Here is a 13993-nt window from a genome sequence, read left to right as displayed (position 1 = left end):
GTTGCTCAAAACAACCAGCTATACGCCCTTCTCCTTGGAAGAAAAGCATTGTATGGAAGTGTGAAACGTAATCGATCCTGTTAAACTTTTTTTCCTGTGCAGAACTGAGCTTGATTTAATTCTGCCTACCAGAAGGACATTTCCAGCTCGGCAGCTGAGACTCCAAGTGGAAATTGCTTCTATTTTAGCTGGAAACGGCTTCGATTCCAGTTATTACAGGAACCCTTTCAAGCTAGAAGATTGAGAGCATTCTCAAGCTGGAACAGGGACACTTTCCAGCTGGAATAGGAGCACTTTCCAGCTGGACTAAGAGCACTTTCCAGATGGAATATGAGCACCTTCCAGATGGAATAGAGCACTTCGCAGCTGGAAGAGGAGCAATTTCCAGCTGGAAGATGAGCAAGTTCCAGCTGGATCAGAAGTTCCAATCCACGCTGAAAAGAGTCATTTCCGACTGGAAAATTTTCCAGCTGGGAAGGATTTCCGGTTGAGTAATCCAACAGGAACTGGAAATTTTTTCCATCTGGGAGCTGGCATTCGTATTGCCGAGATTCTCGTTGATTTGATTGATGGCTGCGAGTATCGCTGTCAGTTTGCCCTCTTGCGGCGGTTGCTGTTGTTGATGTGACGTCTGCGGTTCCGCTGCTGCCGTCTTGCAGTCAGCGGTGGTTTCAGCGTCCATCGCTTCTTGAACATTCAATGCTTGTTGCACGGGCTGCGCCTCTCCTCTCCGCTCTTGGCGGGGCGAGAGGGGGTCCCTCCGCGGCACCTTGCGTTTCTCGTTGGCGTCCTCGGGTGCCGTGCTCGTTTTGGTTATTTTAGTCGCTGAGCTGCCGCTAGCTAGCGCATCTATTTTACTCATGAGTGCTCTGATCTGCACGTTCTGTTCCTGAATCTGGGTGTTTTGCCTTTCGATTAGTATTTTAAGTTCTGTACATTCGCCGCACTCTTGGCGTGTTGCGGCGTTTTGGTTAGAGGGGGGAGGTGGGGTAGGGTTCAGGGGTGGGAACTCTCTGTCGTTCCCTAGAGCGACGGAAGACCTGTCGGTCCAGCCCACCTTTTTCTCGGCGAGTATCTCTCGTTGGTTGGACTCGACCCGGGTTCTCGATCTGGTCCGGGACCTCGAACGGTATTCCCGGCATCTTTCGCTCGAGCTACGACTGCCTCCTTTGCCCATCGTCTCCCAGCGGCGGCCGTCCTTGGAGCCAGTCGATGGCGCCGGGTCGGCCCCGTTCTGGCCACCCAGGGAACGGGATCTCGATCGTTGGCGGCTTTGGTGGCTGCCCTTGCGGACCGGCGCTCTCGAACGGCTCCGCGAAGAGGTGCTGCGTTGGGGTCGGCCTGCAGGACCTCTTTCCTCTTGGCTGCTGTCGTCGATGGCCTGGCGCCGCTCACTGCGCCGGCGCCGCACCACGTACGACGTGTTAAATTTTGCCTTACAGGCCCGGTCGGTGGTGAGATGCTTCCCGCCGCATAGGCAGCACTTGGGCACGCACACATGCTCTTTGTCCGGGTTGGCGATGCCGCACCCCCGGCAGATGCGATTTTGGGGATTGGGAAACACGTCCATTCGGTGTCCGCCGCGGCCGCACTGGTAGCAGACGTCGATCTGCTTTCGGTGCAGTGAACATTCAACGAGCAGCTTCCCGTAACGCACGTAATTGGGAACCTTGGGTTCCTCGAAGGCGATCACCACGGACCTTATCTTGCCAATCCGTTTCGCCTGCAACGCTGTTGGGTTGTGCTTGTGCACCACTAGGTCTTGAATTTCTTGGGCGGTGTCCTCTAGCGGGATGCCCCGTATCACTCCTTTAACTGTTCCGTGAGGCGCCGATTCGTAAGTGCTCACCTCGTGGGCCGTTCCTCGAATGTCGATGCGTTTCACCATGGCGTACTTGTCGGCGTGCTCCCTCTTCGAGGTACTCACGACGATTATGTTCTGTTGATGGCTTGGACAAATAATATCTTCTATTGCTGCAATTGCATCGACTTGGGCAGCCCCAGTAATGGCTCGGCTGATTTCGACCCGGGCCACATCGCTCACTTGAAGCCCGCCGCGTGGCCGCATTACAATCTTCACGTCTTCGTGCGGGAGGTCTGGCATTCTCGCGTCCTTGAGCAGCTTGCCCTTGTTTACTCGCTTCAGCTTGTGACGAAAGCTCTTGTCGGTGGTGCCATCGATGTCATCGCCAGGTCTGTTGCTGACGTCAACTGCGGCTTCGGCGCCATCTTGGCTTGCATGGCTCCTTTGCTTCAACTTCTCGCCGGCGGTTTTCCACCCCTCGGCTCTCGTGAGCTGATCCGGCGAAATTTCTTCGCCATCGACCTCCATTCTCATAGCGGTCGACATATTGGGTCACTGTGCGCTTGCCAAATTAGCGATTGCTCGGTAATTGGCTGCGGCTCGATGCGGCCTGAGAGTAGGCCTACCGCTTCCCTCGGCCGAAGCCGAGGCCGGTGGGCGCTCTTCGTGGGTCACAAAATCGACTCTAATTACCGAAGAAATGGCCCCTACTTTGGAATTGGGTATCGCGGTGGTCCACGTAGGTTCATACATCCTATCGATGCACTTTCATGAAGATCCGAGTTGAATAATCGGCGCAATTAGTGAAAATTAAGAGAGCTGACGTGGAACACGTTCATTCAGCAACGCGATGGCTGAGGCAGGCACGTAACCAGGGGGGGGGGGGGGCCCGGCCCCCCCCCGGAAGTTAAGCGGCATACCCCCCCCCCCCCCCCCCCGCCTCCTATCCGCCCACGCCACCACCGTCACACACATTCCTAAAGCGTCGACAAATCAAAAAGTATACTCGGCGGTCAACATTTTGCTGCCATTTACAGCGAAAACAGTGTATGACTAACTTCCGTAGTTTTTTTTCGGTGTCCGTTAACAGAAAAAATCATCGTGCGGGCCGATCCTGGTAATCGTGCAAAAAGGGTCCAAGATCAATGGCACATACCCCTGTGGACTCGGGAACCTGTAACGCGCCCTTGGGAATCTTCGCGATGGGCCCACGTATGGGGAGCCCTTAACGCCTGCTTCACCTCCGCCGCGGGTGGGCCCGGTAATGCAATATTTTCGTGATCGGCCTACGCATGGGGAGTTCTTAATAGACAGTTTTAGTACTGCGTCCTGACGATACGTACGCAGCACGCAAGTGCTTTGCGGAACGTAGGAGCACGTGTCGCGTTAAGTCTTTTAGTACTGCGAAATGCCTACGTACGTAAGAGGGCGAGCGACTACTTTTAATACGGGTGAAATGCATGAATCATATCGAGAAAAACAAAAACCGAGTACTTGCTTTGGATGCGTGCGTACGTACGCATCACCTACCGTTCATGTTGCGTTCTGCACATGCGCACTTTGCAGAACGTAGCAATCTTACGTACGCAACGCAGTTGCGTACGCTACGTACGCAGTACTAAAACTGTCTAATGCCTGATTCACCTCCGCCGGGGGTCGGCCCGGTGTTGCACTATCTTCGGGAGCGGCCCACGTATGGGGAGTGCTTAACGCCTGCTTCACCTTTGCCACGGGTCGGCCCAATATTGCATTATCTTCAGGCCGACCCGCAGCGGATGTGAAACACTTTGCTTTTTGTTTGAGAGCTTTGACTGTCAGCTTTCGCTGCCATTCCATCTTTACAGAGTAGAATAGTTTTCAATTTTTTCACTCCTGGATGGCGGTAGTTATCGGCATGTTCTGGGGTGTGGAGGCCAGTTTTCTCATTGATTCGGTGCCCGCGCGATTAACTGGAGATCAATTCAGTTGTCACCATCTATAGGTTTACTGGTAAAAACAGAGGTATAAAAGTCAAACAAATGAGAGAGATATGTAAAAGGGGTATAGAACGGATAATAACATATGCTTCCCCAATTTGGTACAGAAATATAACAACCATTGTCAGAAAACTAATATCCATTCAAAGAAAACCTTTATTAGCAATAACAAAAGCCTATAAAACAGTTGCTAATAGTGCAATAAATGTTTTAGCAAACATACCTCCGTGAACCTGAGAATAGAGAAAGAAATTGAAATGTTTAACATATCACATAGAGAGAAACCAATCATTTGGAATAAAGAAACGTTCACAAAAGAGAAAATAATAAATGTTGTAGATAAATGGAAAATTCACCCTGCAAACAAAGTAAAATATCATTTCAGAACAGAAATAGACAAAACTATTACCTATAATATATTTACTGATGGATCTTGTGATACAACTAACCCAGGAGCAGCAATCATAGTTTTTAAAAAGCTTTCAGAAATAATTACAACAAAACAGTGTGCATTAGCAAAACATAATAATAATTTTGATGCAGAAGCTACAGCAATAACTAAAGCGTTAGAATACATAGCAGAACAATTTAATAAAGAAAGTTACCAAATTATAACAGATAGTCTGTCAACATTACAAGGAATTAACAATCCGGACAACTTAAATCCTTACATACAGAAAATAAAGGAAAAAATTGGAGAAGTAAACAAGGATCCTAAAATAATACTAACATTTATAAAAGGACATAGTGGGAACATGGGCAATGAATATGCAGATGGCCTAGCCAAAAAAGCCATTCGATATGGTGAAAAAATAGATTTACCCATATCCAAAAAGTTCATTAGTGGTCAGTTAAACAAACAAATATATAATAAATGGAATACTCAGTGGAGTCAAGAATCCAACTATCATACAAGTTATATCAGAAATTGGATTACAAATATCACTGAAATTCCATTCTTATTCTTGGCCAATCATAATATTTCTCAATTTATGACAGGCTATGGCCGGTTTCCGCACTACCTTCAGAGGTTCAGAATCAGACAAAATAGGATGTGTACTTGTGGAGAAGAGGCGGACTCATTCGATCATTATTTAGGAAATTGTGAAATAACCAGGAATTACCGTGATAAATTAAAAATGAAATATTTGGACATAGATACAGTAAGAAAAAAATCGAACTTCGAAAGGACAGGGAAGCACTTTCGATTTTGGAGGAGATGGCTGAAGAGGTAAATAGCAAGATCTAGGGAAAGGAAAAAAAGGAAAAGGGAAGGAAAAAGGGAATTTTTAATTTTTTCTTTCTTCCCAGTCTCTTTTTAGTCGTAGAAATAAATAAAGAAACAAAACAGATACATCATCTGTTATGAAGTAAACGACTAAGAAAACAAACTGACTGTAGAACCCCTAGCCCATGCAATCGATCAGAGCTCAACAAAAGTCCAAAAGGACACTCCTTCATTTTCAATATAAAACAACCTGTCAACCCCAAATACTTTATACCCCAGACCAATCTATTAAGCAGTACAAAAATGAAATGAAAACTGACACTTTCGGTATGACGGCCATGGTTACCACCGAAGAACAACATCGACAGATTGAGTTCTCCAAATCGGTATGACGGCCTTGGCTATCACCGAAGCAGTTCCAACAAATTCCTAAACCTTGAAACGGTAAGACGGCTGCGCTACCAGCGGCTACCACCGGAGTAAAGGAATTCACAGTAATCAAAGGAACATCATATGGAAAAGTTTTGATACCTCAAAAAAAAAAAAGAATGAAGAATCTGACACAATCGGTATGACGACCATTGCTATCACCGAAGCAGAACAACATCAACAACTGCTCATCTCTCGATATGACGGCCTTGGTTAACACCGAAGTCAGATAAATAACAACTGTCGAGTCCTCGATTGAAACGGTAAGACGGCTACGGCTACCACCCGAGTAAAGAGAGGCTCACGGAGATGAAGAACATACATATAAAAATGTTGGATACTGACAGAAACTGAACTCAAATAGTGTCAAAACTGCCTACTCCTTGTGGTTTATAAAACTGGAATTGAGGGATGTAAAATTACAGGGCGAGAACTGACCCCTTGGGCTGGAGATGTCAAACTGCATAGTGAGAAAAGAACCAAAGCAAGCACTCCTCTAGAGTCTCAGCTTCCCAATCCTATTAGCATTGTAATACATATTATAGACATTTTAATTGAGTAGGCCATTATTCAATAACCCAGAAAATAAAGTATGTAAGAAAGGATGAAAGATAGACACGCAAAAAAATAGTATCATTTAAATAAACTGAAAAAGAAGACAAAAGAAATGAAGTAAGAACATTAGTTTTAAAAGGAAAAGAAGACGAGATAACACAAATTCATGCATCCACACTCTTGAGTGAAGGAAGAAAGAGGCGGAGAAGGATTCATTTCCGGTTAGTAGGCTTTACAATCTGTGTTAGTTACTTAAGGCAGACATATAAATCTGAGCTTCTGGAGGCTGTGGAGACTGGTAGAGAAAAGGAAAAAAAAGGGAAAAAAAATTTATTCTAGCTTGGAAAGAAGACGCCACGAAGACAGAAGATATAGACAAGACAGACAGGACGACAAATGGAAAGACAAGACGACATCAACAGAAGACGTAAAAAAAATGATTGTAAGTCAAGAAAAGACAAGATAGCAATAAATATTGTATAAGTACGCATGCAAAAGTATGAAACAGAAGACCTGTGTAAGTCAAGACAGGACATTATTACTTGTTACTATGTATTGTGTTTACGAATAATTTCAATAAATCCCGCAACCATCCGTTCCCTTGGCTTTGGTTTCCCTGGTGGTAGACTCCCCCCCCCCCCTTTTTTTTAATTACAAAATTATTTGACTACGGTCATTTTCATTTATCTTTCTAATTTGGCAGCCTGCAATACTTAGGTGCAGCAGGCAGGGCTTAGTTTCTTGTTTAATTTTTTTTTCCTTTTTATTAATTTTATTGCCCAACACAATCTTTATGTCACCATCTATTGCAGCAGGCGGGGCGTAGTTTATTGTTTTAATTATAGTATTTTATTTATAATGCCCAACACAATTTTTATTTCACCATTCGGTGCCCGCGCGATCAACTCGAGATGCGTTCAGTTGTCAGCATCTATTTAATGATCATGCGCATTGCTGTTGCTTCGTTAGTTCAACCTTCTTTGTTTAGACTGATCCAGGGGCCAGGAAAGGGATTCGGTTCATAGTCAGCTGGTCTGTATTCTTGTGGAACGAGTTGTGGCCGGAGAAAATGGCAATTGCGTTTAACTTTTCCTTTTGCTTTATTATTTCCTCGAGTGACGGCTCGCCGCGACGCTGGCAGATCCTCGGAACCATACATCCGCGATATGCGTTAGATAAGGTGGAAAATAAAATATTGCGAAACAGCTTCCAACTTCAGACATTGCAATAACCGTTCAAACCATAAGCAATATGACTGTCACCTGTTATCTCGTCTGGTTTTTCCCTAACTGTACAGCACTTTTCGAGCAAAATTGGCAACTGGGAACAAGAGTCGCAAGGAGATGAGAAATTAAGCTATCTACTAAGGGAGAGAGCCAAAGTGACAGCCAAACAGGGAGGAAAAGCGAAAACTGTTTGTAAAAATATTTATTAATCAACATCTTTTTATTTAAAAAGGAAGTAGAGAAAACGCCGCCCGATGTGGACAATAGTTCGGTGTGTTTTGAATGACGCTTCTACAGTTATCAATCTGGCCGCCTGACGTAGCCACTTCCCTGTTGTGCTAATGGGGGTGTTTTCCTAACCTTCCGTGGTGGGCGCAGTACGTCTAGAACCGCAGCGTCCTGCTCTCTACGCGGTTTTACGGGACTCGTGACCCCGCATCGTTACGTAACTTCACAAATAACAACACGAGTCGGTTTTGACACTTGGTAGAGCAGTAAACGAGGGATCCAAACGAACTGTGATTGTTGCAAAAATAATCATTTCTCTGTAATTCTTCCAGAGCTAATTAAAAAAACGCTACTAGAAATCTTCATTTTGTACTTTCGCTTGTCAACTTGTTCTTGGCAAGCTTTTTCTTGCTCATCTTTCATGCGCGAGTCAATTTGATGTAGTTCGCTGTTTGCCAAGTAAAGAAGAGGTGTATCCCACAGGCGACCTGTGAGATACACGTTATTTCAATTCTCTTTTGCGGGTATACTGGTATTTATGGCGAGTGGTGGGATTATTCACATTTGTACTAGTAAAAGTACCCTCCCCTCATTTGCATAGAAAAGTTACCTGGGGTTGCCCCCTCCCCCCCCCCCCCCCCCCGAAAAAATATCCTGCGTACGTGCCTGGTGAGAGGTATCAAAGAGCATCAACTCAGAAGACTCACCATGGCCCTGGCTATACCTCGAATAATGTACCAACTCCTCCGACTACGTACGTGCCATGATCGAGCTCATCGCGACGCTCGGCTTGGCAGACAACTAGAACAAAGCGGGCGAACCCGGACCAGGGTTCTTGAATTAAGTTTATTCTCTATCTCTCTCTCGAGCAACGCCAGTGCAACAACCTAAGTTCCCACTGCAAGCGCCATTTTCTCGAATTAAACTACGGATATGATCCGAACGTGCCATTCCGCAGCCATAGCCGCCGGTTGTATCCAATTTAATTCACCAGACACGCCACGCGAAGCCAGTCTTGTAACGAGTGTATGATCGTTCCAAACTTCCCAACTTCCATCGGGTTCGGCGCCTAGCAGACGACGTGCTCGGTTACCCGATGATTGACAGGAGCGTGTCGTCATTTTGACGTCGCCAAAAACGTGACCGCGCCCCGCGGCTGGCGACGTCGGCGCGGAGTATATCGCGCGCGCCGGTAACCGAACGGACGCGCCGAACAACGATCTCCGATCGCACTCCTGGTTACCAAATAGAACGTGAAAATGTTCGTTGGCAGGTTCATTAACAAAAATGTTCACGCAAGATACGTCTGAGAGCGTCAGGAATTAAACCTACGTTTCCTTGGAACTGCTTCTGCGACTTTAACGAAAAGTAACATGTTATACAGTCTTAAATACAATGCAATATAAGAATTTCTAATGATAGTGCAAGCAAATGAAACCGACTTCAAAGTTGTTATAAAGAAGTAGTACCATTGAGTGTGCCAAAAGCTTCGGTGCCGAGGGCGAATAAGAATGCCGGCGTTATCGCGACGCTGCGTACGGGTCAATGAAAGGTATATGCTCCATGATTTCAGTTGCTTACTCCAAATTATGACGAAGAAAAGGATGTGCAGCAACGGGAGCCACGTCGCTTAAATTTCACTTCAGAGAGAGTGGTAAGGAAATATGCGGAAACCGACCACGGAATTAAAACAAACGAGTGCTTCTGCTAAATTAAATTATGGGATTTTACGTGCCAATATCACTTTCTGATTATGAGGCACGTGGAGCCGCTTCTGCTACCGTACGGGTGTTCTCAATGACCACAGGTGAAGTTTGCATGCAATATACATCAAAAAAGGTGATGCAAACAGCGTGCTTAGATAGAAGATCTTAAGCAGCATTGCTATGAATTCATCAAAAGAAATAATTCGTCAAATGCTATCGCTGAGCATGCTGAAACGTTTGACCATATTGACTGAGCTAACGCACACAGCAGTGAGCACAAATGGGTGGCACGCCTTCGTCGGGAATCATTCAAACGACTGCGCAGACGCTCACTCGCAATGACACTCCCGGCTGCTCGCGCACCTTTTTCTTTAGATATACAAACTTCACCATTGCGAACAGGGCCCTCGCACTGGAGCCGTCGCGTCTCGCTTTTTGCTATAATGCAGGCTGTTCTTTACGATCCCCGACCAGACGAGTTTTTGTCTAACCCTCGACTTGCACAGAAAACAAATGAAAGAGAGAGAAAGAAAAATGTGGGGTTTAGTGGAGTTGGGTCAGGGGCAAGAGGATATGTGTGCTACAGAGGAACATGCTTCAAGTGGTCGTCAGTGCTTCTGTCGTTTGTCCCATGCCAATATTTTTTGCTTGCTTTCGGTAAAGACGGTAAAACTTCACCACATTGGTTCTCTAAGCGGTCAACTATGAGAAAAGGCAATACAACCAATCACAGAGAACAGCTAATTTCATCATATCCACTGCCAGAAACCACCATCCCATGTTGGTTGTCCTCGCTCTCATAGCAGCTGAGGCATCATCAAGACGAGTGTTAGATGCTAACAGAGAGAGAGAGAGAGAGAGAGAGAGAGAGAGAGAAACTCATGCAGTGCTCAATATATACGCTGTGAGGTCCCGTTCAATATCAAATGGCAAAGTGAAATACGGAGGTAATAGTACTTAATTTCATTTTCATAGGTACGTCTATTGGGTTGGGTAGTTCATACATCCACAATTATTTTTTTTTAGCTCACGCCAAACGACGGTCACAAACCAAACGCAAGAAACCTAACCGTAGCGCTTCTGTCTTTCGAGCCCGTGCCGGATGACTGCCGAATGTGATATATTTGTTATTTCCCATGATAAGAATTCATTTGTTAGTTACAGCCTCGTCCCGTCGTCTTGCCTGTGTACATTGTGTTTTTCGCTGGTTTTCATCTTCATTCATAGCGGGCCTTCGGAGCTACTGTAAACTTTGCAAGAGTTTAGCTGGTGCTAATTCACATTTCATTATGGAAGGTGTAAAGCTTGAAAGTGCGTTCTAATGGTAAGCGCCGATGCGCGCTTCTGAAAACAAATAATAAGCGGGAATAAAAAATGATCGCCCTTTCAGTAGTGTGAAGAGGGGTGCAAGCGAAGCCGTAATGCGCGGCTCTTCCTTGTCGTGGATGGATGGATGGATAGATGCTATGAGCGTCCCCTTTGGAACGTGGCGGTGGGTCGCGCCACCAAGCTCTTGCTATTATGCTCCCTAATGTCCTACCTAGGTTAAAAAAGAAAACACACGATCAATTCCCATAACCAAATTTTCGACCCCCTATTGTGAATTTTGTTTTTGTACGTCTCTGTTTTTTGTCGTTTCCCTATTTCCACCAATCTTGCAATAGCCTCTTACTAATCTTTATTGCGGACATGTTTACTTCCCCCTGCTCACGCGGAATCCAAGGGTTTCAAGGAGTCCATTGATGCCTAAATCGTCCGCTGGGAAGATATCTTCACATTCTAATAAAACATGCTCCGTCGTTTCCCTAGCTTTACCGCAGCAAGCACACACTCTAAAAACAGTTGCACTATTTGAGGTGTATATTTGCCACAACACAACCCACGAAACACGGAAGCACCTATTTGATGTCTAAAAGATGTCTTGAACGGCTAATTCAAAAGTCTATTAGCTGTCTGGATCAAGACATCTTGTGCTGTGGACGTATAAATGTACTTCAGTTAGCCCTGCTAACGTTACGCTAAAAGTTGGTTAATGGACAGCTTGACAAGAACTACTGAAGACCTTTATTAGACATTCTATAAATTTTTTGTGGCAGCTGTTACAGCAACACGAGGTTTGCCCACAGTTACAATTTATTTTAAACAAGGCACGGACATCAGAAAAATGAAGTTTATATCGTCGGTTAGAGTGATGCACAGGTAGTTTTCCAGATGTGAACCATGGGAATAGTGTAGTACAGCCTGAGTGGCCAATTAGTGCATTTTACTTAGACCAATCAATTGAATGCCAACTGTCAGAATAATTTTGCAAATAAAACAAGGTATGTATTGCATACTAATATCATGCCAATGTGCGCCCATTGATTGAAACAAGAATGCCACCCCTACATGAAACACGTCATTGTCGACAAACCTTCGCCCTGCTGGGTCTCCACCGTAATGAAATAGTTTGTAGCAGGGAAACATTTTGTCAGCGATGCTGTGGTTCAGTAAAAAATTACACCCTGGTTTCAGCTACAGGCAGCAGGATAGTATGACACCAGTGTACGAAGCCACGCTGTGCTGCAATGAATTCTCGAGAAATAAAGGGCAGTTCACATCTGGAAAAACACTCTGCGCGCCACTCTATCGAGTAATATAATTGTTTTTGGGATGTCCATGCCCCATTTCATTTGTGGGTGCCCTATGTAAGGTGCCTCCATACGCTTGCATAGCATCCCGCAGAAATAATGGTCAATTCTTCGGCATACCACCCATTAGTGAACTCCTTGCATGTTGCATGGTATCGGAACTGGAACATAAATCATAATATGCTGTTATCATTTTTATACACTGTACGTTGACTTTTTCATGCAGTGCATAAAACATGATTACAAGCGAAAATGCAACAAGACGTCTACTTCACACCATGTGACATAGTCAAACTTTATTATCTAATAAATTAGAAAATATGCAGAAAGTGTACTTAGTAAGAGTGACAAATAGCATCAAAGGTGATCATGCATGGATCTTGAAGATGATTGCCGCCGTCGCCAGAGCAGGCAAGCCTTCGTAGGAGAGTACTGGGTGCCCCGAAAAGCTTGCTGTCGCAGACCACGCGTGAAGGTTCTTTTTGTGTCTCTACACAGCAGTTCTTGTAGACACATGCAAGCAATATCTGCACAGAATAGGAAAAAGAAAGGCGAGGGAGGAAATGAGAAAGTGCAAATTGGAACTTCAAACAGCAATATGTGTCAAACAAGAAGTTTGCCTCAAATTAAAAAAATAAATTAAGTAGTGCTTTTCTCTTAAATTACGGCGCTTTTAAGGTATGCGTGTGATGATGTTTAAAATTATTGGTATATTTCCTGGCATATAGCTATTCAATTGCAGAGCAGAGTTAGACAGAGTCAGCCTTCAAATTATTATAGTGTTTTGCGGCTAAAAAGGCACTTATCAACTTGTCAAACAAGTCTGAGAATCTTCCTGCAAAATATTGTTACGTGTAGAAAGACACAGACGAAAGAGGGTATTTACAGACTATTTACACTGGACTGGAGCCAGAGCACCAGGCCGACATTCACTCGCGCCAAGGGCACAGACCAGCTTCGTCGTCGTTCTCGCGGCGGCTCGTCTCTCGGGTATCTACCGATAATATCGTAATACAACCCCCCGGCGGCAAAAGCGCCGTCACGGTGCTTTTAAATATCCAAGGCACGTGGAGAGTTGTAGGGCTTGAGTCGGGTGACGTGGACAATGGCACTGGTTGTCACACCGGAGGATGTAGTGGGCGTGGCTAGAACAATTTCATAGGTGACATCGGTCACTTGGGGAGCACGCGATAGGGACCGGTATAACAGGAAATCAGTTTCTCACAAAGGCCAGCTTTACGCGATGGTGACCAAAGCAACACGAGGGTGCCGGGCGCGAAATGGACATCACAGTGACGGAGGTCGTAGCGTCGCTTCTGTTTGTCTTGAGAGACGTGTAGACGAACGCGCGCAAGTTGACGAGCATGGTCAGCACGGGCGATTGCATCACGGGCATAAGCGCTAGTTGAAGCTGTGGTGGACGGAAGCACGGTGTCTAGTAGTAGCGTCGGTTCGCGGTCATACAAGAGGTAAAACGGGGAAAAGCCGGCAGTTTCGAGACGGGAAGAGTTGTATGCAAAGGTAATGTAAGGAAGAGCCCGGTCCCAGTCACGGTGGTCGTCTGAAACGTATTTGGATAGCATGTCTGTAAGGTGCGGTTCAAACGCTCAGTGAGGCCGTTCGTTTGAGGATGGTAGGAGGTAGTAAACTTATGCTGAATGGAGCAGGCCCGCATGATGTCGTCAATGACTTTCGCCAAGAACGTACGGCCACGGTCTGTTAGCAATTGACGCGGAGCACCATGCATCAAAATGATATCATGTAGAAGGAAGTCTGCAACGTCAGTTGCGCAACTGGTCGGAAGAGCGCGGGTTACGGCGTAGCGGGTCGCGTAGTCAGCCGCGACTGCAACCCGCTTGTTTCCTGATGTGGATTCCGGGAATGGGCCGAGAAGGTCCAAGCCGACACGATGGAAGGGCTCGGCAGGGATGTCGAGCGGCTGCAGGTAACCAGCGGGGAGCTGGGAAGGCTTCTTGCGTCGTTGGCAAAGTTCACAGGCGGCGACGTAACGTCGTACGGAACGGGCAAGGCCCGGCCAGAAAAAACGGGGACGTACACGGTCATAGGTTCGAGATACGCCGAGGTGTCCTGCCGTTGGTGCGTCGTGGAGCTCTTCTAGAACGGTTGAGCGGAGGTGTTAGGTATGACAAGTAGGAGCTCGGAGCCGTCCGGATGAAGGTTACGACGGTACAGAGTACCGTCGCGGAGGAC

This window comes from Dermacentor andersoni, chromosome 6 (genome assembly GCF_023375885.2).
Source record: "Dermacentor andersoni chromosome 6, qqDerAnde1_hic_scaffold, whole genome shotgun sequence".
NCBI lineage: Eukaryota > Metazoa > Arthropoda > Arachnida > Ixodida > Ixodidae > Dermacentor > Dermacentor andersoni.
Note: the sequence above shows the minus strand (reverse complement) of the source record.